This window comes from Hemiscyllium ocellatum, unplaced genomic scaffold, assembly GCF_020745735.1.
Source record: "Hemiscyllium ocellatum isolate sHemOce1 unplaced genomic scaffold, sHemOce1.pat.X.cur. scaffold_958_pat_ctg1, whole genome shotgun sequence".
NCBI lineage: Eukaryota > Metazoa > Chordata > Chondrichthyes > Orectolobiformes > Hemiscylliidae > Hemiscyllium > Hemiscyllium ocellatum.
This window is the reverse complement of record NW_026869327.1, coordinates 60393-83675: the sequence shown is the minus strand read 5'-3', so window position 1 is coordinate 83675 and position 23283 is coordinate 60393. Positions and strand designations below refer to the sequence as shown.

The window sequence follows — 23283 nt, the reverse complement described above, 5'->3', positions numbered from 1 at the left end:
CTGCAGTTACCTGATGAAGGTGCAGCACGCTGAAAGCCAGGACAGGGGTAACCCCAACGTGCTACAGGGAACATTCTGGAACCAGGGGCCTGCCAGGAAGGTAACTTGCCAATTTGAATGAATGGATTTGCCCTTGTCTGCCGTTTTGGGCTTCTGCGGTCGTTCTTGGAACGTATCCCACCGATGGTACGGCGGTGGCGGGGGGTGGGGTGACTGCTGTAATTTCAAAGAACCCCGTTGGGCTGAAACCTGGTGTTGTGGGATTTTTAACACAGTCAAATCAGGTTGTGGGATCCCATGACTCAGCCAATGTCAAATGGCTATCAGATCAGCCCCCACAGCCCCTTCCCAACCCCCCCGCCTCCCCCCCCACCCCCGAGGCAACAAATTTATCCTAATATTTTCTTGAACAAGGAAGAAATGTCTTTAGTCTGTTTCCTGAATAGAGTGAAACCCCCATCTCTGTTTGTTTCTTCGCAAACTACTGTACGGAAGCGACCTGCTTTAGTAGCTACGTCTGTACGTAAAGATTATTCACGCAGACGATCGCCCAAGGCTGGAACTGGCTTCAGCTCCCTGGTGCCACCAGGCAGCCGTACTAACCACTGATCCACTGTGCCACCCGTACGATTTGGAACGATTTGTCATCATTTGCGGTGCAAGTAGCGAAACAGTTGTCAGTTTGTCAACTGGGTCGGATTATAATGTTGTCAGCGATCTGCAGCAATGTGAACGGAGATGTCGAATCGAGCTGCTGGTGGTGATGAGGCGCGCTTGCAGCGTGACATGTTTACACGGGGAGATCAGCTCCCTCCCCATTCTCCACAGAGAGTCGGATACAAGTAGAGAGGATATTGAAAGTGGACGATAAAGAAAGGGTGCACGGACGTAATTCGCTTTTCGCAACTTTTCGGATTGATGCGGAATGCCGAGGAGCGAATCCTGTACGTGAGGGAAACGATGATTGGCATTTATGGGCAAGCTACACCAACACAAGGGGAGGCAATGAATAGGATCTTTCCGTCAAGGCCAACATTTCTCGCCCATGCCGAGATCAGCCTGGTGGTGAGCTGCTCTCTCGAACCGCTGCAGTCCAAGTGCTGTCGGTAGCCCCGCGATGCTGTTTGGGCGGGGATTCCCGATTTTGACCCGGTAACACCGGAGGAACAAGGACATATTTGCAATTCAGGACAGCGAGTGCCTCGGCGGGGGGGAGAACTTGCGAATGGTGGTGTTCCCGTGGATCTGCTGCCGTCATCCTTCGAGGCTGCGTTGGCCATGGGTTTGCAAGGTGCTGCCTGAGGAATTCTGGTGAATCTTGTAGATGCCGGGGGAATGAATGACCCTGCCGCCGCCGCTGTCCCCGATCACCGGGAGAAACCTCTCTGCAGTCGACCTGACGTGCGGTGGCTCCGGCCCGTGCCATCTGATTGGTCGTCAGCGCGACCTACGCGGCTACGTAACAGATGGACAGAAAAGCACGGGGAAAGCACAGCGACTGCTGCAGAGTGATCTTCCGGTCTGGTTGGATATCTTGGAAGGAAGGTAGACGGTAAGGGAATAAAGGAACTTTGAATATCATCAAACTGATGGAAAGGATAGTCGGCAAATATGACCTCCACCGTTGGAGTATTAATGTGCTATCGCTTCTCGGCCTTTTGGCTTGGAATATGTGTAGTTTCTGTTCTTATCAGTTTAATCGCTGATATCTCCCGAAGGTGGGAGTGTTTGTATTAAATGGATTTTTGGAGCAGGGAGATGGCTTAAGGGCTTGCTCTGTCCTCTCCATGTATCAGCCTGGTATTGCAGTGTTTCCAGGAATGGTGCACCCAACGCTTACCCAAGTTCAAAAGCAGGTGAATGCAATGTGAATCTCTTGCCTTTGCTAGTTTGCCGTGTTGATGGCAGTCAGTGATTGTTGCATCTATTGTCTTTTCAGTTGCAGGAAACTATCGTCTTTTGTTACGGGTTTTCTGTCTTATGAACCTGCTCTGCAGTTACCTGATGAAGGTGCAGCACGCTGAAAGCCAGGACAGGGGTAACCCCAACGTGCTACAGGGAACATTCTGGAACCAGGGGCCTGCCAGGAAGGTAACTTGCCAATTTGAATGAATGGATTTGCCCTTGTCTGCCGTTTTGGGCTTCTGCGGTCGTTCTTGGAACGTATCCCACCGATGGTACGGCGGTGGCGGGGGGTGGGGTGACTGCTGTAATTTCAAAGAACCCCGTTGGGCTGAAACCTGGTGTTGTGGGATTTTTAACACAGTCAAATCAGGTTGTGGGATCCCATGACTCAGCCAATGTCAAATGGCTATCAGATCAGCCCCCACAGCCCCTTCCCAACCCCCCCGCCTCCCCCCCACCCCCGAGGCAACAAATTTATCCTAATATTTTCTTGAACAAGGAAGAAATGTCTTTAGTCTGTTTCCTGAATAGAGTGAAACCCCCATCTCTGTTTGTTTCTTCGCAAACTACTGTACGGAAGCGACCTGCTTTAGTAGCTACGTCTGTACGTAAAGATTATTCACGCAGACGATCGCCCAAGGCTGGAACTGGCTTCAGCTCCCTGGTGCCACCAGGCAGCCGTACTAACCACTGATCCACTGTGCCACCCGTACGATTTGGAACGATTTGTCATCATTTGCGGTGCAAGTAGCGAAACAGTTGTCAGTTTGTCAACTGGGTCGGATTATAATGTTGTCAGCGATCTGCAGCAATGTGAACGGAGATGTCGAATCGAGCTGCTGGTGGTGATGAGGCGCGCTTGCAGCGTGACATGTTTACACGGGGAGATCAGCTCCCTCCCCATTCTCCACAGAGAGTCGGATACAAGTAGAGAGGATATTGAAAGTGGACGATAAAGAAAGGGTGCACGGACGTAATTCGCTTTTCGCAACTTTTCGGATTGATGCGGAATGCCGAGGAGCGAATCCTGTACGTGAGGGAAACGATGATTGGCATTTATGGGCAAGCTACACCAACACAAGGGGAGGCAATGAATAGGATCTTTCCGTCAAGGCCAACATTTCTCGCCCATGCCGAGATCAGCCTGGTGGTGAGCTGCTCTCTCGAACCGCTGCAGTCCAAGTGCTGTCGGTAGCCCCGCGATGCTGTTTGGGCGGGGATTCCCGATTTTGACCCGGTAACACCGGAGGAACAAGGACATATTTGCAATTCAGGACAGCGAGTGCCTCGGGGGGGGGGAGAACTTGCGAATGGTGGTGTTCCCGTGGATCTGCTGCCGTCATCCTTCGAGGCTGCGTTGGCCATGGGTTTGCAAGGTGCTGCCTGAGGAATTCTGGTGAATCTTGTAGATGCCGGGGGAATGAATGACCCTGCCGCCGCCGCTGTCCCCGATCACCGGGAGAAACCTCTCTGCAGTCGACCTGACGTGCGGTGGCTCCGGCCCGTGCCATCTGATTGGTCGTCAGCGCGACCTACGCGGCTACGTAACAGATGGACAGAAAAGCACGGGGAAAGCACAGCGACTGCTGCAGAGTGATCTTCCGGTCTGGTTGGATATCTTGGAAGGAAGGTAGACGGTAAGGGAATAAAGGAACTTTGAATATCATCAAACTGATGGAAAGGATAGTCGGCAAATATGACCTCCACCGTTGGAGTATTAATGTGCTATCGCTTCTCGGCCTTTTGGCTTGGAATATGTGTAGTTTCTGTTCTTATCAGTTTAATCGCTGATATCTCCCGAAGGTGGGAGTGTTTGTATTAAATGGATTTTTGGAGCAGGGAGATGGCTTAAGGGCTTGCTCTGTCCTCTCCATGTATCAGCCTGGTATTGCAGTGTTTCCAGGAATGGTGCACCCAACGCTTACCCAAGTTCAAAAGCAGGTGAATGCAATGTGAATCTCTTGCCTTTGCTAGTTTGCCGTGTTGATGGCAGTCAGTGATTGTTGCATCTATTGTCTTTTCAGTTGCAGGAAACTATCGTCTTTTGTTACGGGTTTTCTGTCTTATGAACCTGCTCTGCAGTTACCTGATGAAGGTGCAGCACGCTGAAAGCCAGGACAGGGGTAACCCCAACGTGCTACAGGGAACATTCTGGAACCAGGGGCCTGCCAGGAAGGTAACTTGCCAATTTGAATGAATGGATTTGCCCTTGTCTGCCGTTTTGGGCTTCTGCGGTCGTTCTTGGAACGTATCCCACCGATGGTACGGCGGTGGCGGGGGGTGGGGTGACTGCTGTAATTTCAAAGAACCCCGTTGGGCTGAAACCTGGTGTTGTGGGATTTTTAACACAGTCAAATCAGGTTGTGGGATCCCATGACTCAGCCAATGTCAAATGGCTATCAGATCAGCCCCCACAGCCCCTTCCCAACCCCCCCGCCTCCCCCCCCACCCCCGAGGCAACAAATTTATCCTAATATTTTCTTGAACAAGAAAGAAATGTCTTTAGTCTGTTTCCTGAATAGAGTGAAACCCCCATCTCTGTTTGTTTCTTCGCAAACTACTGTACGGAAGCGACCTGCTTTAGTAGCTACGTCTGTACGTAAAGATTATTCACGCAGACGATCGCCCAAGGCTGGAACTGGCTTCAGCTCCCTGGTGCCACCAGGCAGCCGTACTAACCACTGATCCACTGTGCCACCCGTACGATTTGGAACGATTTGTCATCATTTGCGGTGCAAGTAGCGAAACAGTTGTCAGTTTGTCAACTGGGTCGGATTATAATGTTGTCAGCGATCTGCAGCAATGTGAACGGAGATGTCGAATCGAGCTGCTGGTGGTGATGAGGCGCGCTTGCAGCGTGACATGTTTACACGGGGAGATCAGCTCCCTCCCCATTCTCCACAGAGAGTCGGATACAAGTAGAGAGGATATTGAAAGTGGACGATAAAGAAAGGGTGCACGGACGTAATTCGCTTTTCGCAACTTTTCGGATTGATGCGGAATGCCGAGGAGCGAATCCTGTACGTGAGGGAAACGATGATTGGCATTTATGGGCAAGCTACACCAACACAAGGGGAGGCAATGAATAGGATCTTTCCGTCAAGGCCAACATTTCTCGCCCATGCCGAGATCAGCCTGGTGGTGAGCTGCTCTCTCGAACCGCTGCAGTCCAAGTGCTGTCGGTAGCCCCGCGATGCTGTTTGGGCGGGGATTCCCGATTTTGACCCGGTAACACCGGAGGAACAAGGACATATTTGCAATTCAGGACAGCGAGTGCCTCGGCGGGGGGGAGAACTTGCGAATGGTGGTGTTCCCGTGGATCTGCTGCCGTCATCCTTCGAGGCTGCGTTGGCCATGGGTTTGCAAGGTGCTGCCTGAGGAATTCTGGTGAATCTTGTAGATGTAGATGCCGGGGGAATGAATGACCCTGCCGCCGCCGCTGTCCCCGATCACCGGGAGAAACCTCTCTGCAGTCGACCTGACGTGCGGTGGCTCCGGCCCGTGCCATCTGATTGGTCGTCAGCGCGACCTACGCGGCTACGTAACAGATGGACAGAAAAGCACGGGGAAAGCACAGCGACTGCTGCAGAGTGATCTTCCGGTCTGGTTGGATATCTTGGAAGGAAGGTAGACGGTAAGGGAATAAAGGAACTTTGAATATCATCAAACTGATGGAAAGGATAGTCGGCAAATATGACCTCCACCGTTGGAGTATTAATGTGCTATCGCTTCTCGGCCTTTTGGCTTGGAATATGTGTAGTTTCTGTTCTTATCAGTTTAATCGCTGATATCTCCCGAAGGTGGGAGTGTTTGTATTAAATGGATTTTTGGAGCAGGGAGATGGCTTAAGGGCTTGCTCTGTCCTCTCCATGTATCAGCCTGGTATTGCAGTGTTTCCAGGAATGGTGCACCCAACGCTTACCCAAGTTCAAAAGCAGGTGAATGCAATGTGAATCTCTTGCCTTTGCTAGTTTGCCGTGTTGATGGCAGTCAGTGATTGTTGCATCTATTGTCTTTTCAGTTGCAGGAAACTATCGTCTTTTGTTACGGGTTTTCTGTCTTATGAACCTGCTCTGCAGTTACCTGATGAAGGTGCAGCACGCTGAAAGCCAGGACAGGGGTAACCCCAACGTGCTACAGGGAACATTCTGGAACCAGGGGCCTGCCAGGAAGGTAACTTGCCAATTTGAATGAATGGATTTGCCCTTGTCTGCCGTTTTGGGCTTCTGCGGTCGTTCTTGGAACGTATCCCACCGATGGTACGGCGGTGGCGGGGGGTGGGGTGACTGCTGTAATTTCAAAGAACCCCGTTGGGCTGAAACCTGGTGTTGTGGGATTTTTAACACAGTCAAATCAGGTTGTGGGATCCCATGACTCAGCCAATGTCAAATGGCTATCAGATCAGCCCCCACAGCCCCTTCCCAACCCCCCCCACCCCCGAGGCAACAAATTTATCCTAATATTTTCTTGAACAAGGAAGAAATGTCTTTAGTCTGTTTCCTGAATAGAGTGAAACCCCCATCTCTGTTTGTTTCTTCGCAAACTACTGTACGGAAGCGACCTGCTTTAGTAGCTACGTCTGTACGTAAAGATTATTCACGCAGACGATCGCCCAAGGCTGGAACTGGCTTCAGCTCCCTGGTGCCACCAGGCAGCCGTACTAACCACTGATCCACTGTGCCACCCGTACGATTTGGAACGATTTGTCATCATTTGCGGTGCAAGTAGCGAAACAGTTGTCAGTTTGTCAACTGGGTCGGATTATAATGTTGTCAGCGATCTGCAGCAATGTGAACGGAGATGTCGAATCGAGCTGCTGGTGGTGATGAGGCGCGCTTGCAGCGTGACATGTTTACACGGGGAGATCAGCTCCCTCCCCATTCTCCACAGAGAGTCGGATACAAGTAGAGAGGATATTGAAAGTGGACGATAAAGAAAGGGTGCACGGACGTAATTCGCTTTTCGCAACTTTTCGGATTGATGCGGAATGCCGAGGAGCGAATCCTGTACGTGAGGGAAACGATGATTGGCATTTATGGGCAAGCTACACCAACACAAGGGGAGGCAATGAATAGGATCTTTCCGTCAAGGCCAACATTTCTCGCCCATGCCGAGATCAGCCTGGTGGTGAGCTGCTCTCTCGAACCGCTGCAGTCCAAGTGCTGTCGGTAGCCCCGCGATGCTGTTTGGGCGGGGATTCCCGATTTTGACCCGGTAACACCGGAGGAACAAGGACATATTTGCAATTCAGGACAGCGAGTGCCTCGGGGGGGGGAGAACTTGCGAATGGTGGTGTTCCCGTGGATCTGCTGCCGTCATCCTTCGAGGCTGCGTTGGCCATGGGTTTGCAAGGTGCTGCCTGAGGAATTCTGGTGAATCTTGTAGATGCCGGGGGAATGAATGACCCTGCCGCCGCCGCTGTCCCCGATCACCGGGAGAAACCTCTCTGCAGTCGACCTGACGTGCGGTGGCTCCGGCCCGTGCCATCTGATTGGTCGTCAGCGCGACCTACGCGGCTACGTAACAGATGGACAGAAAAGCACGGGGAAAGCACAGCGACTGCTGCAGAGTGATCTTCCGGTCTGGTTGGATATCTTGGAAGGAAGGTAGACGGTAAGGGAATAAAGGAACTTTGAATATCATCAAACTGATGGAAAGGATAGTCGGCAAATATGACCTCCACCGTTGGAGTATTAATGTGCTATCGCTTCTCGGCCTTTTGGCTTGGAATATGTGTAGTTTCTGTTCTTATCAGTTTAATCGCTGATATCTCCCGAAGGTGGGAGTGTTTGTATTAAATGGATTTTTGGAGCAGGGAGATGGCTTAAGGGCTTGCTCTGTCCTCTCCATGTATCAGCCTGGTATTGCAGTGTTTCCAGGAATGGTGCACCCAACGCTTACCCAAGTTCAAAAGCAGGTGAATGCAATGTGAATCTCTTGCCTTTGCTAGTTTGCCGTGTTGATGGCAGTCAGTGATTGTTGCATCTATTGTCTTTTCAGTTGCAGGAAACTATCGTCTTTTGTTACGGGTTTTCTGTCTTATGAACCTGCTCTGCAGTTACCTGATGAAGGTGCAGCACGCTGAAAGCCAGGACAGGGGTAACCCCAACGTGCTACAGGGAACATTCTGGAACCAGGGGCCTGCCAGGAAGGTAACTTGCCAATTTGAATGAATGGATTTGCCCTTGTCTGCCGTTTTGGGCTTCTGCGGTCGTTCTTGGAACGTATCCCACCGATGGTACGGCGGTGGCGGGGGGTGGGGTGACTGCTGTAATTTCAAAGAACCCCGTTGGGCTGAAACCTGGTGTTGTGGGATTTTTAACACAGTCAAATCAGGTTGTGGGATCCCATGACTCAGCCAATGTCAAATGGCTATCAGATCAGCCCCCACAGCCCCTTCCCAACCCCCCCGCCTCCCCCCCCACCCCCGAGGCAACAAATTTATCCTAATATTTTCTTGAACAAGGAAGAAATGTCTTTAGTCTGTTTCCTGAATAGAGTGAAACCCCCATCTCTGTTTGTTTCTTCGCAAACTACTGTACGGAAGCGACCTGCTTTAGTAGCTACGTCTGTACGTAAAGATTATTCACGCAGACGATCGCCCAAGGCTGGAACTGGCTTCAGCTCCCTGGTGCCACCAGGCAGCCGTACTAACCACTGATCCACTGTGCCACCCGTACGATTTGGAACGATTTGTCATCATTTGCGGTGCAAGTAGCGAAACAGTTGTCAGTTTGTCAACTGGGTCGGATTATAATGTTGTCAGCGATCTGCAGCAATGTGAACGGAGATGTCGAATCGAGCTGCTGGTGGTGATGAGGCGCGCTTGCAGCGTGACATGTTTACACGGGGAGATCAGCTCCCTCCCCATTCTCCACAGAGAGTCGGATACAAGTAGAGAGGATATTGAAAGTGGACGATAAAGAAAGGGTGCACGGACGTAATTCGCTTTTCGCAACTTTTCGGATTGATGCGGAATGCCGAGGAGCGAATCCTGTACGTGAGGGAAACGATGATTGGCATTTATGGGCAAGCTACACCAACACAAGGGGAGGCAATGAATAGGATCTTTCCGTCAAGGCCAACATTTCTCGCCCATGCCGAGATCAGCCTGGTGGTGAGCTGCTCTCTCGAACCGCTGCAGTCCAAGTGCTGTCGGTAGCCCCGCGATGCTGTTTGGGCGGGGATTCCCGATTTTGACCCGGTAACACCGGAGGAACAAGGACATATTTGCAATTCAGGACAGCGAGTGCCTCGGCGGGGGGGAGAACTTGCGAATGGTGGTGTTCCCGTGGATCTGCTGCCGTCATCCTTCGAGGCTGCGTTGGCCATGGGTTTGCAAGGTGCTGCCTGAGGAATTCTGGTGAATCTTGTAGATGCCGGGGGAATGAATGACCCTGCCGCCGCCGCTGTCCCCGATCACCGGGAGAAACCTCTCTGCAGTCGACCTGACGTGCGGTGGCTCCGGCCCGTGCCATCTGATTGGTCGTCAGCGCGACCTACGCGGCTACGTAACAGATGGACAGAAAAGCACGGGGAAAGCACAGCGACTGCTGCAGAGTGATCTTCCGGTCTGGTTGGATATCTTGGAAGGAAGGTAGACGGTAAGGGAATAAAGGAACTTTGAATATCATCAAACTGATGGAAAGGATAGTCGGCAAATATGACCTCCACCGTTGGAGTATTAATGTGCTATCGCTTCTCGGCCTTTTGGCTTGGAATATGTGTAGTTTCTGTTCTTATCAGTTTAATCGCTGATATCTCCCGAAGGTGGGAGTGTTTGTATTAAATGGATTTTTGGAGCAGGGAGATGGCTTAAGGGCTTGCTCTGTCCTCTCCATGTATCAGCCTGGTATTGCAGTGTTTCCAGGAATGGTGCACCCAACGCTTACCCAAGTTCAAAAGCAGGTGAATGCAATGTGAATCTCTTGCCTTTGCTAGTTTGCCGTGTTGATGGCAGTCAGTGATTGTTGCATCTATTGTCTTTTCAGTTGCAGGAAACTATCGTCTTTTGTTACGGGTTTTCTGTCTTATGAACCTGCTCTGCAGTTACCTGATGAAGGTGCAGCACGCTGAAAGCCAGGACAGGGGTAACCCCAACGTGCTACAGGGAACATTCTGGAACCAGGGGCCTGCCAGGAAGGTAACTTGCCAATTTGAATGAATGGATTTGCCCTTGTCTGCCGTTTTGGGCTTCTGCGGTCGTTCTTGGAACGTATCCCACCGATGGTACGGCGGTGGCGGGGGGTGGGGTGACTGCTGTAATTTCAAAGAACCCCGTTGGGCTGAAACCTGGTGTTGTGGGATTTTTAACACAGTCAAATCAGGTTGTGGGATCCCATGACTCAGCCAATGTCAAATGGCTATCAGATCAGCCCCCACAGCCCCTTCCCAACCCCCCCGCCTCCCCCCCCACCCCGAGGCAACAAATTTATCCTAATATTTTCTTGAACAAGAAGAAATGTCTTTAGTCTGTTTCCTGAATAGAGTGAAACCCCCATCTCTGTTTGTTTCTTCGCAAACTACTGTACGGAAGCGACCTGCTTTAGTAGCTACGTCTGTACGTAAAGATTATTCACGCAGACGATCGCCCAAGGCTGGAACTGGCTTCAGCTCCCTGGTGCCACCAGGCAGCCGTACTAACCACTGATCCACTGTGCCACCCGTACGATTTGGAACGATTTGTCATCATTTGCGGTGCAAGTAGCGAAACAGTTGTCAGTTTGTCAACTGGGTCGGATTATAATGTTGTCAGCGATCTGCAGCAATGTGAACGGAGATGTCGAATCGAGCTGCTGGTGGTGATGAGGCGCGCTTGCAGCGTGACATGTTTACACGGGGAGATCAGCTCCCTCCCCATTCTCCACAGAGAGTCGGATACAAGTAGAGAGGATATTGAAAGTGGACGATAAAGAAAGGGTGCACGGACGTAATTCGCTTTTCGCAACTTTTCGGATTGATGCGGAATGCCGAGGAGCGAATCCTGTACGTGAGGGAAACGATGATTGGCATTTATGGGCAAGCTACACCAACACAAGGGGAGGCAATGAATAGGATCTTTCCGTCAAGGCCAACATTTCTCGCCCATGCCGAGATCAGCCTGGTGGTGAGCTGCTCTCTCGAACCGCTGCAGTCCAAGTGCTGTCGGTAGCCCCGCGATGCTGTTTGGGCGGGGATTCCCGATTTTGACCCGGTAACACCGGAGGAACAAGGACATATTTGCAATTCAGGACAGCGAGTGCCTCGGCGGGGGGGAGAACTTGCGAATGGTGGTGTTCCCGTGGATCTGCTGCCGTCATCCTTCGAGGCTGCGTTGGCCATGGGTTTGCAAGGTGCTGCCTGAGGAATTCTGGTGAATCTTGTAGATGTAGATGCCGGGGGAATGAATGACCCTGCCGCCGCCGCTGTCCCCGATCACCGGGAGAAACCTCTCTGCAGTCGACCTGACGTGCGGTGGCTCCGGCCCGTGCCATCTGATTGGTCGTCAGCGCGACCTACGCGGCTACGTAACAGATGGACAGAAAAGCACGGGGAAAGCACAGCGACTGCTGCAGAGTGATCTTCCGGTCTGGTTGGATATCTTGGAAGGAAGGTAGACGGTAAGGGAATAAAGGAACTTTGAATATCATCAAACTGATGGAAAGGATAGTCGGCAAATATGACCTCCACCGTTGGAGTATTAATGTGCTATCGCTTCTCGGCCTTTTGGCTTGGAATATGTGTAGTTTCTGTTCTTATCAGTTTAATCGCTGATATCTCCCGAAGGTGGGAGTGTTTGTATTAAATGGATTTTTGGAGCAGGGAGATGGCTTAAGGGCTTGCTCTGTCCTCTCCATGTATCAGCCTGGTATTGCAGTGTTTCCAGGAATGGTGCACCCAACGCTTACCCAAGTTCAAAAGCAGGTGAATGCAATGTGAATCTCTTGCCTTTGCTAGTTTGCCGTGTTGATGGCAGTCAGTGATTGTTGCATCTATTGTCTTTTCAGTTGCAGGAAACTATCGTCTTTTGTTACGGGTTTTCTGTCTTATGAACCTGCTCTGCAGTTACCTGATGAAGGTGCAGCACGCTGAAAGCCAGGACAGGGGTAACCCCAACGTGCTACAGGGAACATTCTGGAACCAGGGGCCTGCCAGGAAGGTAACTTGCCAATTTGAATGAATGGATTTGCCCTTGTCTGCCGTTTTGGGCTTCTGCGGTCGTTCTTGGAACGTATCCCACCGATGGTACGGCGGTGGCGGGGGGTGGGGTGACTGCTGTAATTTCAAAGAACCCCGTTGGGCTGAAACCTGGTGTTGTGGGATTTTTAACACAGTCAAATCAGGTTGTGGGATCCCATGACTCAGCCAATGTCAAATGGCTATCAGATCAGCCCCCACAGCCCCTTCCCAACCCCCCCCACCCCGAGGCAACAAATTTATCCTAATATTTTCTTGAACAAGGAAGAAATGTCTTTAGTCTGTTTCCTGAATAGAGTGAAACCCCCATCTCTGTTTGTTTCTTCGCAAACTACTGTACGGAAGCGACCTGCTTTAGTAGCTACGTCTGTACGTAAAGATTATTCACGCAGACGATCGCCCAAGGCTGGAACTGGCTTCAGCTCCCTGGTGCCACCAGGCAGCCGTACTAACCACTGATCCACTGTGCCACCCGTACGATTTGGAACGATTTGTCATCATTTGCGGTGCAAGTAGCGAAACAGTTGTCAGTTTGTCAACTGGGTCGGATTATAATGTTGTCAGCGATCTGCAGCAATGTGAACGGAGATGTCGAATCGAGCTGCTGGTGGTGATGAGGCGCGCTTGCAGCGTGACATGTTTACACGGGGAGATCAGCTCCCTCCCCATTCTCCACAGAGAGTCGGATACAAGTAGAGAGGATATTGAAAGTGGACGATAAAGAAAGGGTGCACGGACGTAATTCGCTTTTCGCAACTTTTCGGATTGATGCGGAATGCCGAGGAGCGAATCCTGTACGTGAGGGAAACGATGATTGGCATTTATGGGCAAGCTACACCAACACAAGGGGAGGCAATGAATAGGATCTTTCCGTCAAGGCCAACATTTCTCGCCCATGCCGAGATCAGCCTGGTGGTGAGCTGCTCTCTCGAACCGCTGCAGTCCAAGTGCTGTCGGTAGCCCCGCGATGCTGTTTGGGCGGGGATTCCCGATTTTGACCCGGTAACACCGGAGGAACAAGGACATATTTGCAATTCAGGACAGCGAGTGCCTCGGCGGGGGGGAGAACTTGCGAATGGTGGTGTTCCCGTGGATCTGCTGCCGTCATCCTTCGAGGCTGCGTTGGCCATGGGTTTGCAAGGTGCTGCCTGAGGAATTCTGGTGAATCTTGTAGATGCCGGGGGAATGAATGACCCTGCCGCCGCCGCTGTCCCCGATCACCGGGAGAAACCTCTCTGCAGTCGACCTGACGTGCGGTGGCTCCGGCCCGTGCCATCTGATTGGTCGTCAGCGCGACCTACGCGGCTACGTAACAGATGGACAGAAAAGCACGGGGAAAGCACAGCGACTGCTGCAGAGTGATCTTCCGGTCTGGTTGGATATCTTGGAAGGAAGGTAGACGGTAAGGGAATAAAGGAACTTTGAATATCATCAAACTGATGGAAAGGATAGTCGGCAAATATGACCTCCACCGTTGGAGTATTAATGTGCTATCGCTTCTCGGCCTTTTGGCTTGGAATATGTGTAGTTTCTGTTCTTATCAGTTTAATCGCTGATATCTCCCGAAGGTGGGAGTGTTTGTATTAAATGGATTTTTGGAGCAGGGAGATGGCTTAAGGGCTTGCTCTGTCCTCTCCATGTATCAGCCTGGTATTGCAGTGTTTCCAGGAATGGTGCACCCAACGCTTACCCAAGTTCAAAAGCAGGTGAATGCAATGTGAATCTCTTGCCTTTGCTAGTTTGCCGTGTTGATGGCAGTCAGTGATTGTTGCATCTATTGTCTTTTCAGTTGCAGGAAACTATCGTCTTTTGTTACGGGTTTTCTGTCTTATGAACCTGCTCTGCAGTTACCTGATGAAGGTGCAGCACGCTGAAAGCCAGGACAGGGGTAACCCCAACGTGCTACAGGGAACATTCTGGAACCAGGGGCCTGCCAGGAAGGTAACTTGCCAATTTGAATGAATGGATTTGCCCTTGTCTGCCGTTTTGGGCTTCTGCGGTCGTTCTTGGAACGTATCCCACCGATGGTACGGCGGTGGCGGGGGGTGGGGTGACTGCTGTAATTTCAAAGAACCCCGTTGGGCTGAAACCTGGTGTTGTGGGATTTTTAACACAGTCAAATCAGGTTGTGGGATCCCATGACTCAGCCAATGTCAAATGGCTATCAGATCAGCCCCCACAGCCCCTTCCCAACCCCCCCGCCTCCCCCCCCACCCCGAGGCAACAAATTTATCCTAATATTTTCTTGAACAAGGAAGAAATGTCTTTAGTCTGTTTCCTGAATAGAGTGAAACCCCCATCTCTGTTTGTTTCTTCGCAAACTACTGTACGGAAGCGACCTGCTTTAGTAGCTACGTCTGTACGTAAAGATTATTCACGCAGACGATCGCCCAAGGCTGGAACTGGCTTCAGCTCCCTGGTGCCACCAGGCAGCCGTACTAACCACTGATCCACTGTGCCACCCGTACGATTTGGAACGATTTGTCATCATTTGCGGTGCAAGTAGCGAAACAGTTGTCAGTTTGTCAACTGGGTCGGATTATAATGTTGTCAGCGATCTGCAGCAATGTGAACGGAGATGTCGAATCGAGCTGCTGGTGGTGATGAGGCGCGCTTGCAGCGTGACATGTTTACACGGGGAGATCAGCTCCCTCCCCATTCTCCACAGAGAGTCGGATACAAGTAGAGAGGATATTGAAAGTGGACGATAAAGAAAGGGTGCACGGACGTAATTCGCTTTTCGCAACTTTTCGGATTGATGCGGAATGCCGAGGAGCGAATCCTGTACGTGAGGGAAACGATGATTGGCATTTATGGGCAAGCTACACCAACACAAGGGGAGGCAATGAATAGGATCTTTCCGTCAAGGCCAACATTTCTCGCCCATGCCGAGATCAGCCTGGTGGTGAGCTGCTCTCTCGAACCGCTGCAGTCCAAGTGCTGTCGGTAGCCCCGCGATGCTGTTTGGGCGGGGATTCCCGATTTTGACCCGGTAACACCGGAGGAACAAGGACATATTTGCAATTCAGGACAGCGAGTGCCTCGGCGGGGGGGAGAACTTGCGAATGGTGGTGTTCCCGTGGATCTGCTGCCGTCATCCTTCGAGGCTGCGTTGGCCATGGGTTTGCAAGGTGCTGCCTGAGGAATTCTGGTGAATCTTGTAGATGCCGGGGGAATGAATGACCCTGCCGCCGCCGCTGTCCCCGATCACCGGGAGAAACCTCTCTGCAGTCGACCTGACGTGCGGTGGCTCCGGCCCGTGCCATCTGATTGGTCGTCAGCGCGACCTACGCGGCTACGTAACAGATGGACAGAAAAGCACGGGGAAAGCACAGCGACTGCTGCAGAGTGATCTTCCGGTCTGGTTGGATATCTTGGAAGGAAGGTAGACGGTAAGGGAATAAAGGAACTTTGAATATCATCAAACTGATGGAAAGGATAGTCGGCAAATATGACCTCCACCGTTGGAGTATTAATGTGCTATCGCTTCTCGGCCTTTTGGCTTGGAATATGTGTAGTTTCTGTTCTTATCAGTTTAATCGCTGATATCTCCCGAAGGTGGGAGTGTTTGTATTAAATGGATTTTTGGAGCAGGGAGATGGCTTAAGGGCTTGCTCTGTCCTCTCCATGTATCAGCCTGGTATTGCAGTGTTTCCAGGAATGGTGCACCCAACGCTTACCCAAGTTCAAAAGCAGGTGAATGCAATGTGAATCTCTTGCCTTTGCTAGTTTGCCGTGTTGATGGCAGTCAGTGATTGTTGCATCTATTGTCTTTTCAGTTGCAGGAAACTATCGTCTTTTGTTACGGGTTTTCTGTCTTATGAACCTGCTCTGCAGTTACCTGATGAAGGTGCAGCACGCTGAAAGCCAGGACAGGGGTAACCCCAACGTGCTACAGGGAACATTCTGGAACCAGGGGCCTGCCAGGAAGGTAACTTGCCAATTTGAATGAATGGATTTGCCCTTGTCTGCCGTTTTGGGCTTCTGCGGTCGTTCTTGGAACGTATCCCACCGATGGTACGGCGGTGGCGGGGGGTGGGGTGACTGCTGTAATTTCAAAGAACCCCGTTGGGCTGAAACCTGGTGTTGTGGGATTTTTAACACAGTCAAATCAGGTTGTGGGATCCCATGACTCAGCCAATGTCAAATGGCTATCAGATCAGCCCCCACAGCCCCTTCCCAACCCCCCCGCCTCCCCCCCACCCCCGAGGCAACAAATTTATCCTAATATTTTCTTGAACAAGAAAGAAATGTCTTTAGTCTGTTTCCTGAATAGAGTGAAACCCCCATCTCTGTTTGTTTCTTCGCAAACTACTGTACGGAAGCGACCTGCTTTAGTAGCTACGTCTGTACGTAAAGATTATTCACGCAGACGATCGCCCAAGGCTGGAACTGGCTTCAGCTCCCTGGTGCCACCAGGCAGCCGTACTAACCACTGATCCACTGTGCCACCCGTACGATTTGGAACGATTTGTCATCATTTGCGGTGCAAGTAGCGAAACAGTTGTCAGTTTGTCAACTGGGTCGGATTATAATGTTGTCAGCGATCTGCAGCAATGTGAACGGAGATGTCGAATCGAGCTGCTGGTGGTGATGAGGCGCGCTTGCAGCGTGACATGTTTACACGGGGAGATCAGCTCCCTCCCCATTCTCCACAGAGAGTCGGATACAAGTAGAGAGGATATTGAAAGTGGACGATAAAGAAAGGGTGCACGGACGTAATTCGCTTTTCGCAACTTTTCGGATTGATGCGGAATGCCGAGGAGCGAATCCTGTACGTGAGGGAAACGATGATTGGCATTTATGGGCAAGCTACACCAACACAAGGGGAGGCAATGAATAGGATCTTTCCGTCAAGGCCAACATTTCTCGCCCATGCCGAGATCAGCCTGGTGGTGAGCTGCTCTCTCGAACCGCTGCAGTCCAAGTGCTGTCGGTAGCCCCGCGATGCTGTTTGGGCGGGGATTCCCGATTTTGACCCGGTAACACCGGAGGAACAAGGACATATTTGCAATTCAGGACAGCGAGTGCCTCGGCGGGGGGGAGAACTTGCGAATGGTGGTGTTCCCGTGGATCTGCTGCCGTCATCCTTCGAGGCTGCGTTGGCCATGGGTTTGCAAGGTGCTGCCTGAGGAATTCTGGTGAATCTTGTAGATGCCGGGGAATGAATGAATGACCCTGCCGCCGCCGCTGTCCCCGATCACCGGGAGAAACCTCTCTGCAGTCGACCTGACGTGCGGTGGCTCCGGCCCGTGCCATCTGATTGGTCGTCAGCGCGACCTACGCGGCTACGTAACAGATGGACAGAAAAGCACGGGGAAAGCACAGCGACTGCTGCAGAGTGATCTTCCGGTCTGGTTGGATATCTTGGAAGGAAGGTAGACGGTAAGGGAATAAAGGAACTTTGAATATCATCAAACTGATGGAAAGGATAGTCGGCAAATATGACCTCCACCGTTGGAGTATTAATGTGCTATCGCTTCTCGGCCTTTTGGCTTGGAATATGTGTAGTTTCTGTTCTTATCAGTTTAATCGCTGATATCTCCCGAAGGTGGGAGTGTTTGTATTAAATGGATTTTTGGAGCAGGGAGATGGCTTAAGGGCTTGCTCTGTCCTCTCCATGTATCAGCCTGGTATTGCAGTGTTTCCAGGAATGGTGCACCCAACGCTTACCCAAGTTCAAAAGCAGGTGAATGCAATGTGAATCTCTTGCCTTTGCTAGTTTGCCGTGTTGATGGCAGTCAGTGATTGTTGCATCTATTGTCTTTTCAGTTGCAGGAAACTATCGTCTTTTGTTACGGGTTTTCTGTCTTATGAACCTGCTCTGCAGTTACCTGATGAAGGTGCAGCACGCTGAAAGCCAGGACAGGGGTAACCCCAACGTGCTACAGGGAACATTCTGGAACCAGGGGCCTGCCAGGAAGGTAACTTGCCAATTTGAATGAATGGATTTGCCCTTGTCTGCCGTTTTGGGCTTCTGCGGTCGTTCTTGGAACGTATCCCACCGATGGTACGGCGGTGGCGGGGGGTGGGGTGACTGCTGTAATTTCAAAGAACCCCGTTGGGCTGAAACCTGGTGTTGTGGGATTTTTAACACAGTCAAATCAGGTTGTGGGATCCCATGACTCAGCCAATGTCAAATGGCTATCAGATCAGCCCCCACAGCCCCTTCCCAACCCCCCCGCCTCCCCCCCACCCCCGAGGCAACAAATTTATCCTAATATTTTCTTGAACAAGGAAGAAATGTCTTTAGTCTGTTTCCTGAATAGAGTGAAACCCCCATCTCTGTTTGTTTCTTCGCAAACTACTGTACGGAAGCGACCTGCTTTAGTAGCTACGTCTGTACGTAAAGATTATTCACGCAGACGATCGCCCAAGGCTGGAACTGGCTTCAGCTCCCTGGTGCCACCAGGCAGCCGTACTAACCACTGATCCACTGTGCCACCCGTACGATTTGGAACGATTTGTCATCATTTGCGGTGCAAGTAGCGAAACAGTTGTCAGTTTGTCAACTGGGTCGGATTATAATGTTGTCAGCGATCTGCAGCAATGTGAACGGAGATGTCGAATCGAGCTGCTGGTGGTGATGAGGCGCGCTTGCAGCGTGACATGTTTACACGGGGAGATCAGCTCCCTCCCCATTCTCCACAGAGAGTCGGATACAAGTAGAGAGGATATTGAAAGTGGACGATAAAGAAAGGGTGCACGGACGTAATTCGCTTTTCGCAACTTTTCGGATTGATGCGGAATGCCGAGGAGCGAATCCTGTACGTGAGGGAAACGATGATTGGCATTTATGGGCAAGCTACACCAACACAAGGGGAGGCAATGAATAGGATCTTTCCGTCAAGGCCAACATTTCTCGCCCATGCCGAGATCAGCCTGGTGGTGAGCTGCTCTCTCGAACCGCTGCAGTCCAAGTGCTGTCGGTAGCCCCGCGATGCTGTTTGGGCGGGGATTCCCGATTTTGACCCGGTAACACCGGAGGAACAAGGACATATTTGCAATTCAGGACAGCGAGTGCCTCGGCGGGGGGGAGAACTTGCGAATGGTGGTGTTCCCGTGGATCTGCTGCCGTCATCCTTCGAGGCTGCGTTGGCCATGGGTTTGCAAGGTGCTGCCTGAGGAATTCTGGTGAATCTTGTAGATGCCGGGGGAATGAATGACCCTGCCGCCGCCGCTGTCCCCGATCACCGGGAGAAACCTCTCTGCAGTCGACCTGACGTGCGGTGGCTCCGGCCCGTGCCATCTGATTGGTCGTCAGCGCGACCTACGCGGCTACGTAACAGATGGACAGAAAAGCACGGGGAAAGCACAGCGACTGCTGCAGAGTGATCTTCCGGTCTGGTTGGATATCTTGGAAGGAAGGTAGACGGTAAGGGAATAAAGGAACTTTGAATATCATCAAACTGATGGAAAGGATAGTCGGCAAATATGACCTCCACCGTTGGAGTATTAATGTGCTATCGCTTCTCGGCCTTTTGGCTTGGAATATGTGTAGTTTCTGTTCTTATCAGTTTAATCGCTGATATCTCCCGAAGGTGGGAGTGTTTGTATTAAATGGATTTTTGGAGCAGGGAGATGGCTTAAGGGCTTGCTCTGTCCTCTCCATGTATCAGCCTGGTATTGCAGTGTTTCCAGGAATGGTGCACCCAACGCTTACCCAAGTTCAAAAGCAGGTGAATGCAATGTGAATCTCTTGCCTTTGCTAGTTTGCCGTGTTGATGGCAGTCAGTGATTGTTGCATCTATTGTCTTTTCAGTTGCAGGAAACTATCGTCTTTTGTTACGGGTTTTCTGTCTTATGAACCTGCTCTGCAGTTACCTGATGAAGGTGCAGCACGCTGAAAGCCAGGACAGGGGTAACCCCAACGTGCTACAGGGAACATTCTGGAACCAGGGGCCTGCCAGGAAGGTAACTTGCCAATTTGAATGAATGGATTTGCCCTTGTCTGCCGTTTTGGGCTTCTGCGGTCGTTCTTGGAACGTATCCCACCGATGGTACGGCGGTGGCGGGGGGTGGGGTGACTGCTGTAATTTCAAAGAACCCCGTTGGGCTGAAACCTGGTGTTGTGGGATTTTTAACACAGTCAAATCAGGTTGTGGGATCCCATGACTCAGCCAATGTCAAATGGCTATCAGATCAGCCCCCACAGCCCCTTCCCAACCCCCCCGCCTCCCCCCCCACCCCCGAGGCAACAAATTTATCCTAATATTTTCTTGAACAAGAAAGAAATGTCTTTAGTCTGTTTCCTGAATAGAGTGAAACCCCCATCTCTGTTTGTTTCTTCGCAAACTACTGTACGGAAGCGACCTGCTTTAGTAGCTACGTCTGTACGTAAAGATTATTCACGCAGACGATCGCCCAAGGCTGGAACTGGCTTCAGCTCCCTGGTGCCACCAGGCAGCCGTACTAACCACTGATCCACTGTGCCACCCGTACGATTTGGAACGATTTGTCATCATTTGCGGTGCAAGTAGCGAAACAGTTGTCAGTTTGTCAACTGGGTCGGATTATAATGTTGTCAGCGATCTGCAGCAATGTGAACGGAGATGTCGAATCGAGCTGCTGGTGGTGATGAGGCGCGCTTGCAGCGTGACATGTTTACACGGGGAGATCAGCTCCCTCCCCATTCTCCACAGAGAGTCGGATACAAGTAGAGAGGATATTGAAAGTGGACGATAAAGAAAGGGTGCACGGACGTAATTCGCTTTTCGCAACTTTTCGGATTGATGCGGAATGCCGAGGAGCGAATCCTGTACGTGAGGGAAACGATGATTGGCATTTATGGGCAAGCTACACCAACACAAGGGGAGGCAATGAATAGGATCTTTCCGTCAAGGCCAACATTTCTCGCCCATGCCGAGATCAGCCTGGTGGTGAGCTGCTCTCTCGAACCGCTGCAGTCCAAGTGCTGTCGGTAGCCCCGCGATGCTGTTTGGGCGGGGATTCCCGATTTTGACCCGGTAACACCGGAGGAACAAGGACATATTTGCAATTCAGGACAGCGAGTGCCTCGGCGGGGGGGAGAACTTGCGAATGGTGGTGTTCCCGTGGATCTGCTGCCGTCATCCTTCGAGGCTGCGTTGGCCATGGGTTTGCAAGGTGCTGCCTGAGGAATTCTGGTGAATCTTGTAGATGCCGGGGGAATGAATGACCCTGCCGCCGCCGCTGTCCCCGATCACCGGGAGAAACCTCTCTGCAGTCGACCTGACGTGCGGTGGCTCCGGCCCGTGCCATCTGATTGGTCGTCAGCGCGACCTACGCGGCTACGTAACAGATGGACAGAAAAGCACGGGGAAAGCACAGCGACTGCTGCAGAGTGATCTTCCGGTCTGGTTGGATATCTTGGAAGGAAGGTAGACGGTAAGGGAATAAAGGAACTTTGAATATCATCAAACTGATGGAAAGGATAGTCGGCAAATATGACCTCCACCGTTGGAGTATTAATGTGCTATCGCTTCTCGGCCTTTTGGCTTGGAATATGTGTAGTTTCTGTTCTTATCAGTTTAATCGCTGATATCTCCCGAAGGTGGGAGTGTTTGTATTAAATGGATTTTTGGAGCAGGGAGATGGCTTAAGGGCTTGCTCTGTCCTCTCCATGTATCAGCCTGGTATTGCAGTGTTTCCAGGAATGGTGCACCCAACGCTTACCCAAGTTCAAAAGCAGGTGAATGCAATGTGAATCTCTTGCCTTTGCTAGTTTGCCGTGTTGATGGCAGTCAGTGATTGTTGCATCTATTGTCTTTTCAGTTGCAGGAAACTATCGTCTTTTGTTACGGGTTTTCTGTCTTATGAACCTGCTCTGCAGTTACCTGATGAAGGTGCAGCACGCTGAAAGCCAGGACAGGGGTAACCCCAACGTGCTACAGGGAACATTCTGGAACCAGGGGCCTGCCAGGAAGGTAACTTGCCAATTTGAATGAATGGATTTGCCCTTGTCTGCCGTTTTGGGCTTCTGCGGTCGTTCTTGGAACGTATCCCACCGATGGTACGGCGGTGGCGGGGGGTGGGGTGACTGCTGTAATTTCAAAGAACCCCGTTGGGCTGAAACCTGGTGTTGTGGGATTTTTAACACAGTCAAATCAGGTTGTGGGATCCCATGACTCAGCCAATGTCAAATGGCTATCAGATCAGCCCCCACAGCCCCTTCCCAACCCCCCCCACCCCGAGGCAACAAATTTATCCTAATATTTTCTTGAACAAGGAAGAAATGTCTTTAGTCTGTTTCCTGAATAGAGTGAAACCCCCATCTCTGTTTGTTTCTTCGCAAACTACTGTACGGAAGCGACCTGCTTTAGTAGCTACGTCTGTACGTAAAGATTATTCACGCAGACGATCGCCCAAGGCTGGAACTGGCTTCAGCTCCCTGGTGCCACCAGGCAGCCGTACTAACCACTGATCCACTGTGCCACCCGTACGATTTGGAACGATTTGTCATCATTTGCGGTGCAAGTAGCGAAACAGTTGTCAGTTTGTCAACTGGGTCGGATTATAATGTTGTCAGCGATCTGCAGCAATGTGAACGGAGATGTCGAATCGAGCTGCTGGTGGTGATGAGGCGCGCTTGCAGCGTGACATGTTTACACGGGGAGATCAGCTCCCTCCCCATTCTCCACAGAGAGTCGGATACAAGTAGAGAGGATATTGAAAGTGGACGATAAAGAAAGGGTGCACGGACGTAATTCGCTTTTCGCAACTTTTCGGATTGATGCGGAATGCCGAGGAGCGAATCCTGTACGTGAGGGAAACGATGATTGGCATTTATGGGCAAGCTACACCAACACAAGGGGAGGCAATGAATAGGATCTTTCCGTCAAGGCCAACATTTCTCGCCCATGCCGAGATCAGCCTGGTGGTGAGCTGCTCTCTCGAACCGCTGCAGTCCAAGTGCTGTCGGTAGCCCCGCGATGCTGTTTGGGCGGGGATTCCCGATTTTGACCCGGTAACACCGGAGGAACAAGGACATATTTGCAATTCAGGACAGCGAGTGCCTCGGCGGGGGGGAGAACTTGCGAATGGTGGTGTTCCCGTGGATCTGCTGCCGTCATCCTTCGAGGCTGCGTTGGCCATGGGTTTGCAAGGTGCTGCCTGAGGAATTCTGGTGAATCTTGTAGATGCCGGGGGAATGAATGACCCTGCCGCCGCCGCTGTCCCCGATCACCGGGAGAAACCTCTCTGCAGTCGACCTGACGTGCGGTG

The 23283-nt window shown here is 51.4% G+C and overlaps 11 non-coding genes across 11 annotated transcripts; all 11 read left to right on the top strand.

Annotated features, from left to right (window-relative positions):
• Nucleotides 1–1642: 1642 nt before the first annotated feature.
• Nucleotides 1643–1834, top strand: LOC132814898 (U2 spliceosomal RNA). Its single transcript, XR_009644582.1, has one exon. It is a non-coding gene; the product is annotated as a U2 spliceosomal RNA (small nuclear RNA).
• A 1798-nt stretch (nt 1835–3632) lies between these two features.
• On the top strand, nt 3633–3824 carry LOC132814897 (U2 spliceosomal RNA). Its single transcript, XR_009644581.1, has one exon. It is a non-coding gene; the product is annotated as a U2 spliceosomal RNA (small nuclear RNA).
• A 1805-nt stretch (nt 3825–5629) lies between these two features.
• On the top strand, nt 5630–5821 carry LOC132814896 (U2 spliceosomal RNA). The gene has a single exon (XR_009644580.1). It is a non-coding gene; the product is annotated as a U2 spliceosomal RNA (small nuclear RNA).
• A 1787-nt stretch (nt 5822–7608) lies between these two features.
• Nucleotides 7609–7800, top strand: LOC132814894 (U2 spliceosomal RNA). Its single transcript, XR_009644578.1, has one exon. It is a non-coding gene; the product is annotated as a U2 spliceosomal RNA (small nuclear RNA).
• Nucleotides 7801–9599: 1799 nt separating this feature from the next.
• Nucleotides 9600–9791, top strand: LOC132814892 (U2 spliceosomal RNA). Its single transcript, XR_009644576.1, has one exon. It is a non-coding gene; the product is annotated as a U2 spliceosomal RNA (small nuclear RNA).
• A 1803-nt stretch (nt 9792–11594) lies between these two features.
• LOC132814891 (U2 spliceosomal RNA) lies at nt 11595–11786 on the top strand. The gene has a single exon (XR_009644575.1). It is a non-coding gene; the product is annotated as a U2 spliceosomal RNA (small nuclear RNA).
• Nucleotides 11787–13573: 1787 nt separating this feature from the next.
• LOC132814890 (U2 spliceosomal RNA) lies at nt 13574–13765 on the top strand. Its single transcript, XR_009644574.1, has one exon. It is a non-coding gene; the product is annotated as a U2 spliceosomal RNA (small nuclear RNA).
• Nucleotides 13766–15563: 1798 nt separating this feature from the next.
• LOC132814888 (U2 spliceosomal RNA) lies at nt 15564–15755 on the top strand. The gene has a single exon (XR_009644573.1). It is a non-coding gene; the product is annotated as a U2 spliceosomal RNA (small nuclear RNA).
• A 1801-nt stretch (nt 15756–17556) lies between these two features.
• LOC132814887 (U2 spliceosomal RNA) lies at nt 17557–17748 on the top strand. Its single transcript, XR_009644572.1, has one exon. It is a non-coding gene; the product is annotated as a U2 spliceosomal RNA (small nuclear RNA).
• Nucleotides 17749–19546: 1798 nt separating this feature from the next.
• On the top strand, nt 19547–19738 carry LOC132814886 (U2 spliceosomal RNA). The gene has a single exon (XR_009644571.1). It is a non-coding gene; the product is annotated as a U2 spliceosomal RNA (small nuclear RNA).
• A 1799-nt stretch (nt 19739–21537) lies between these two features.
• Nucleotides 21538–21729, top strand: LOC132814885 (U2 spliceosomal RNA). Its single transcript, XR_009644570.1, has one exon. It is a non-coding gene; the product is annotated as a U2 spliceosomal RNA (small nuclear RNA).
• Nucleotides 21730–23283: the final 1554 nt, after the last annotated feature.